Here is a 7,905-nt window from a genome sequence, read left to right on the forward strand (position 1 = left end):
GAAGTTTATTTAATGAGATTTTATTTACATTAAAATGAACAGAAGGAACACACACTATGAATTGCTTAAAAAACTAGAGAGGAAAGATGTCTCATACTTGTATATCCTTCACTGAGACAAGCATAATCTCATTTCCAAATCCTAAAAGTGAAATACAAGCCAAGTTATTCTGAATCAAGTAATTGTGTCTGTATTTAACACTAGGGAATTCCTGAGAAGAATAAAACTAATTAAGCTTAGGAATTTAATGGCCAATAAATACCTTTTCTTCTTGGGTCTCCTTCGGCTTTTGTGTATCAGCTCACTGTAAATTCCAAGGCTGAGCACTAGATGGTTAATTAATTCTGCAAAGAGCAGTTTTAGCCAGCCTTTCAGAAAGTAAGGCTAGGATTTCAAAGGAGCCTAACCATTTATGTACTCATCACCTAATGGATGTCAAAGGGGGTTAAATCCCTTAAAGATTCCTACAGGGAGCGGAGAAACAGTAGGTCTTTTTGATACAATAGTAATAATAAAAGTCTTGTTCCAGGCAGATATACAAACACAAAATATTTATTAGTCACCAGTGATAAGTTTTTTGCTAAAACTGCAAGCAAAATGAATTCTGATTCTTTTAATATTTTACTGGGGAACTAAGAAATCCCTTGTAGACAACAAGGAGCTCTCCTGGATACCATTAAAAACATTCATACGAATAGAGTTTGAAAATTTTAATTCAATAAAAAAGTAAAACAATATGCACAGCACTACACAGAATGAAAATAGATCTTTCCTGACCTTTCAGAAGCAAGGACAGAAGTCTTCTGGATGGCTGTAATACACTCCCATCACACCATAAATCAAGACCACCTTGCCAGACTTACTCTTCCCATTTTGATCTACAGAGGCATGCAAATTTTTTTAATACTTAAACCTGAAAAAACCTAAAAGAGGAAGGATCCTGAATGTACTTTAAAAAATCTGAGTATTTGAACAGTCCCTTTTGGTTTTGGTAGTGAGATCTGACAATACTGACAATCTGAATTCCCTGCCTTGCACAACTCCGAAAAAAGAAACAGGCCATGCTACTTTATTGTCTGTCTGTGAAGTTGACATTTCTTTTTACATTTTATTTTGTTCTTGACTGTTCAGTTATTTGTGTTAGGAGAAAAATGGTATCATTTCTATTTACAGGCAATTCATTTTCAATGGAAAAAAGATAGTGAGATTACAGCATGAAAGAAGTAGGCAATTTCAAATTAAAATGCATTTGAACTGAAATGTTTCTCTAGCTATGGAAAGGTTTTTTACCATTAACATTGATGAGAAAGGAACATATCTATAGATACAGGTTCCATCTGAATGAACTGACACAATATAGGTACACCACAGCAAATTCTAAGCCAGCACGTTTGCATAATAAAAACACTTTAGCTGTATCATAGATCTTCGCTGTTGTTGCCATCTCACTGGAACATACTGGCAATATACTTCAACATTTCATGTAGACACTCTCACAAAAGCTTCACAAAGTCAAGAAATTGAATCTTGCACTGACTGTCAGAAGGTGATGAAGATTCTTGAAACAGTAACAGCAGCTACTGGGTTTTTTCTATTCCAGAAATCCTAAACACAAATTCTGATGTTAAAAAGGTAGTCAATAATGATGTGTAAAGAACAGTGCAAAGGACACTTCTACAAGTATCTAACAAGTGTCTAACAGCTAACTGGAATGTAAATACAGTTAGGGTTTTTAATATCCTTAAAAAAATGTCTGGAAGGATTCCACGCTTGTAAGTACCCTAAGCCATTGTGCTTTCCATCACATAGATGGCTCTGCTTCAGTACCTGTGACTTTGCACATGTTGCCTTTGGTCAGCATTCCATTGGACAGCCTTCAGGTGCTGGCCAGCTTTGGACTTTGGACGTTTTTAGTCATGACAGACTATGACATACCAAAACCCTGTTTTTTTTAATATTCATTACACTGCTAACTTTAGTCTGCTGCAGATGAATATTTTCATGGGCTCACCCTTGTACACCTCACTTCTGCAGAGTGTGTGTGGCATTGGATCCGAGCAGTCTTCCATATTTAGAGCAGATGCAACACTATAGATTGAGCTCTTTATATAACTTGAGCTCGTAATCCTGTGTCCAGATGTGAAATTGATAGTCAAGATAACTTTCTTTGAAGAAGTAAGCCTTCGAGTTCTGAGTACAGTTCTACTTCTGCCTCAGAGCAGAAGTAAAAAAGTCAGAGAAGGACCTAGGCAAGAAAAAGTGCATATTCTAGTCCAAGTGAGGAACCAGAGTTGTAGCCTCAAAAGAGGAAGAAGATGCACACCTAAGGAGATATAGTAAAAGGGTATGATTTATTTGAACTAGGGAGGTAAAGAAAGTACCTCCCTGTGTCCTTATTAGGGTTCTGTATGTACTCTTTTCTAGGACTAGATATGACTTCCAGATAAACCCCTGGAAATCATAAAGTCCCATTTATTTCTGTGGAAGTCTTGCCAGTTGACAAAGTACTAATTCAGGGCTTTTACATTATGGGGCACTGTTCCACAGTGTAGCAAACTAGAAGTGGTCCCTAGCAGATGGATTTCTATCCCTGCCCTTGGCCTGGATCCTTTGCCTTGTAAGCATCTAGTTTTCATTAACTTGTTATGTCTCAAATTGTTGGTTTTCTTCTTCCTCCAAATCTTTATTTATTTCAACAACTTCTTCCTGTCCCCCTACCCTTATATGCGAATCAATTTTGAGGAGGAATGTTTGTGCAGATGATTTCCTCAGTTGTTTGGCTTCCTCCATCTCTTCCCAATCTACTTTGTTATTTTATCCTTTTACCTAATTATTATCAGAGTATGCTCAGGTCTTTAGCAAAAGTCACGTGATAAATGAAGTCAGGAAATGAGTATTAACAAAATCACACAATCAGAAAACTTACGTTTTGATAGAAAGCAGAAACAGTTTCTTTGAGGAAAGACATTGTGTGACTAACATATGACAGTTCCTAACATGCAGGGAAGTGACACAGCTTTCCAAATCAAAAGAAGTCCAGTGTTTCACAAAAGGTTTCACACAAATCTAAATGCAGGACTTAAAAAAATCCAGATCCTGCTTTTATTTTTAGACACATATGAGATAAATGGTTGGTCATTCTGTCCATGAAGGTAGCTTGAGTGAACTTCAGAGGAATGTGCAATACCATAACACCTCAATTCGGTATTTCTTCCCACCTCTTGCAGATGCATTGGTGATCCATGCCTTGAGTCGTAAGAATTTATCCCTTACTCATTTATGACTCGATATAATTGTTATTCCTATATATAGTACTTTTACACACTTACTAATGTCTTGCCAGAAGTTTGTCTTGTGGCAGAGTGTTCCAAGTTGTCTTTATCCATTCTGTTAATAATGTTTTTGCTCAGTTTTAGGGTTTTTATTGTGCAGTTTCAGGATAAGCAGCTGTTATCTGAGCTGGGGCCTGGTGCAGGAACACTCAGCTCTCTATTATACACAGATGTAGTTATTCTCAGGACAAATGTTGAACAGTAAATTGGTTTGTTGAATTGCTTAATAGAGTTGTGCAATAGTGTATAACACTGGCTAGCTCTCATTTCTCACTAGTTTTACATAAGTAAAGTATCTCAAACTTAATTTTCAATGAAGTTAAGTACAGTTGTGGAGAAACAAAGGTATGTAGTTACTTATGTTTTAAGACTGTGGAAAGACATTTTATTTTATAGGTCAGACACAAAGGGAGATATCTGTCATTATATTTCCTGGGGAAAAACCCACAATAATGTATTTTACAATGCTGCCTTTTTACCTTTTATCATTTAACCTCAGTAGCTGTGGGTTTTATCGTTTTCATTTCCCTGGCAATTTATGTCCAGTCATATGGAGGAACTCTGTGAACACTATTAAAAAATGAAACCTTTCTGGATTACAGTGAAATTTGTTATTATCCATTATTCTTGTTATTATATATATTATATATATAATTATATATATTATATATATAATTTTATATATATAGTATAATCTCCATGCAATCAAAGAAGAAACTGACAAAGCATCTGTGATTAGGAGAGACAAAACTACTTGAGTTTACCTCCTAATTTGTTCTGTCTAGTTTTCTCGTAAAAGAACATAAGTGCTTCTCTTTCTCCTTGATTTTCTTTTCACTTGCTGATGTCTTACACAAAAGACCAATGTCTTAATCCCCATATTTGCCATAGTCCCAGTGACCCAAATCAGGCTTTTGACTCTAGCCTTGAGCAATAGCTTTTGATTTCAGCCCTTACTTTGTGTATTAGCCTGCTTGGTACTCTGATTTTTTTGGAATAAAGGATAATAAAAATACAGCATTTGTAACTTAGTTCCTGTTTGTGTTTGGCTAATGATGAAAAACTAATCTGATAGTAAGATAATAGTTTCCACAGTAGCAACATTAATTATAGTAATTTTAATATACTGTATCACACCTATCACATAAAAACATATTCATGCAGAAATGCTCTCTTTAGTTCTTTTTTACTCTAAAATGAGCTGGCAGCTGTGAGTAGTTAGTTACTTGTACACACAAAGGTAAAGTAATATAAAGATATTGACACTGAAAACCAAAACAAATTATTCACTTATAGGGAGATTGTATCAGCACAGTAGCTTTCATGAGGCTTGATGAAGTTTCTCTGCTCAATAATTTAGTTCATTAAGAGGAAATTCAGGGCAACAAAATGCAGCCTTGCCATGTCTGTGTCAGCAAGGTCCAACAGCCACTTTAGGATGTGGGAAGTGATTCTTCTCTCCTTTGTGCTGAACACTGAGAAATCATTCACAGACAAGCAGAGGATCTGGGCTTAAAAACTGGCAGTCCTGCAGTACCCCTGGCAGCTGCAGGATAGGGTCTGCCAAGGAAGGAATCCTTCTTGGGTCTAGTGCCTGCCAGCATGATACAGCAGCAGCTGAAATTCCATTTTCTTCAACTGGGACCTTCCCATTTGTTCAACATACAAACTACAGCAGCACACTCTTGAAACTGAGCCTAAACAGGAGGCAAATGAGGGAGATTTCAGTGTTTATCAGAGATGTGTGATATATGACACCTGCATTCCACAGGGCTTTTTTCATCATTTCACTTAATGTACACTTTAACAACCCATGGTTTGCTTTGAATATCAGCTTCCAATGAACTCCAAAGGGTTCAGACTCCAAAAATATTAAAATATGTTTTGATATGAATATGAATTCCATATAAGGAAACCTAGTCCACAGAATAAGCCTGGATAATTTAATGAGACAGGAAGTAATAAAAAACCAGTGACTGGATTGTGTATACCTGTTTTATACTAAAAGGACTATACACTTAATCTCTATTTAAGCAAGGTGAAAGAGTGACATAAATAAAACTTCATGTTTCATATCACAAAACTGTCAGGTTGCCTGCTTCAAGGATTAGAGCTTAGTATGTTTAATAGGATTTATTAAGGGTTTGAACAGTCTCGTGTTGAAATAAAAAGTATTTCCCAGACTTCATAAAGTTTATATGGTTCTGGCCTTTAGATGCCTCAAGTTCTAGTCATAATTTTTGTGAAACATGTTGACCATGGCTAGCTAACTGATTTCATGTACTGTGTTACCGACAGACAATTCTGCTTAAAAAAATTACTAATTAATCACCTTTGAAGCGGGGAGGTGTTTTGCCAACACTCTTAGAGAAATACTGTTTCATTTAGTTAGGCTCTTTGTTATATTGTAGAATTAAGGCTTTGTTTTTACCCAGGTTTTGTAGCATAGCATCAGATTTGGCCAGAGACACTATATATTTTTGGTTTGATCATACCAAGTTTAACTTAATTGCAGCAGTAGAAAGGGACCTTACGGTTATGTTCCTCTCCCAATTCTTAGGTAAATGAGAATTGAGTTGAAGAATGTGATTTCCTTCCCAGCAGGGGAAAAATACTACTTTTAGCCATTTGAATAGTTACAGTGATACAACTTTTGCACTCAGAAAAGGACTAAAGAATTTCCTCTGCATGTCTCCAGAAGCAAAAGAAGTGAGAAGGGATTGTTCTGCATGCAATTAAACACTAATGAGTCCTAACAGCTGAAGCAGCTTTTCCTATTCATTGATTTACAGATTAATACAGATTATTGCTAAAAGGGGTAATCCTGAACATTTCATGACCTCCTGCATAGTTCAGGCAAAGAATTTCAGTTATTCTTGCCCTGTGCTCTGGGAAGTCACTTCGTACTTGCAAAGAACCAAAAGAAAACACATAAAAATGTATTATTATGGGACCACAAGCAACTGAATGATTCTTACAATTCAGTCATCTAATTTGCAAATGTTTGAAAGATAAACCAATGGATAATAAAACCTAGTTTTGCCTGAAGTCTGAAGTAGTCATCAAAAATGTCTGTTCTACTGCACAATAATCTGCTGACAGCTCTTGCTAACTGAGTTGCCAAATGCAAACCCTTCCAGGACCAAAAAGGCCTGCAGCTTTTTTTGGTTGGTTGGTTGGTTGGTAGGGGTTTTTTTGGGTTTGTTTGTTTTGTTTTGTTTTGTTTTGTTTTGTTTTCCCCAACAAATATGAAGAGTGTAATTGTCTTTCATCTGATGGGTGGGAATCTTTTGGGAAATTGCTCCTCTGACATAACACCATAGTACAATAGAAAATAATTTTTCTATCAAAATCATCCATTTGCTCTTGTCCTGACAGATAACCAAAGTGATAGGGATCCTACTCTCTAATTCTTGTCCTTAAAATATCTGCATTTTCAAGGCATAATTGTATTAGTAGCATAACTTCATCCATTATTAACCAGCATTATTTTTTGTGATGCTAAACTAAATTTTCTTGCCTATTAGCATTTACTCAAATGCTACACACAGCTTGGCGTCCTCAGAAAAGTTGCTGAGGGTGCCCTCTACACCAGTGTTCAAGCTGCTAACAAAGATGTGAAACATTGCTGATGGAAGAAGGGAAAACACAAACCATTGGTAGAGAAGAAGCAAACCTACTGCAAAGAGTGTAGTGGTTTCAGTTTAAGACACGTTCTTCATAATATGCGTCGTTAAACCTAAGTGGCCTGTTAATCAGTGAATTTTCTGCCACTCAAAAGCAGCTTTGCACTACAAAAAAAAATTTGACAGATATTTGAAATATTTGAAACACATATATAAATTACAGCACAAAAATGAGATTTATATGTAAGTCTCGTAGACCATTGTGCTTCTGTATTTGATTACAGATCTGATGGTAATGAGTCCATTTCCTATCCCAGGAGGAATGAGAGTTCAATGCCAACAGAGAATATAATGGAAACTCAGTGAAAAAGGGGTGTATTAAGACTCAGACACCAAAAGAGAATACAGTATTTGTTAAAAGCAAGGCAAAAAACCCCCAGTTATTCCTAAGCAAAAGCAGGTTTTCATTACAACTTTCAAGGCCTTAAGCTTCTGTGCACCACAAGACCTAATGGCATGTTCATTTCTTTTGTTTTAATGAGTAATATCTTGCTTTCCTAGCTGTCTCTTCTTCATTCCTTTTCATTCTTTCAGTTCCATCTCTCTACTAGCTCCTAGAGAAATCTTTGAGGTGGCTGTTAAAATGGCTTGAGATCAGCAGATAGAGCAGACAGAGGACCTTTTCCTGTCCTCTCCTTCTCTTGAAGAGCAAACAAGACAGTCCATGCTCTGATCCTGTCCTGCTGAGCACAGCAGGAGTATATTTATGTCCTAGTTCTCCTTCAATTTTCTTTCAATAATTATACGAGGCAGGTTAATTAAAACCAAGCCTTTTGTACATAGCATTAAGTAATGTCAATGATGTCCAAGCATATCTATTACAGAAACACTGGAAAGTTGCCAGGATATCACATGGAGCTAATTTAATGTGTCACTTACAGAGAACG

Source organism: Corvus cornix, chromosome Z (assembly GCF_000738735.6).
Source record: "Corvus cornix cornix isolate S_Up_H32 chromosome Z, ASM73873v5, whole genome shotgun sequence".
NCBI lineage: Eukaryota > Metazoa > Chordata > Aves > Passeriformes > Corvidae > Corvus > Corvus cornix.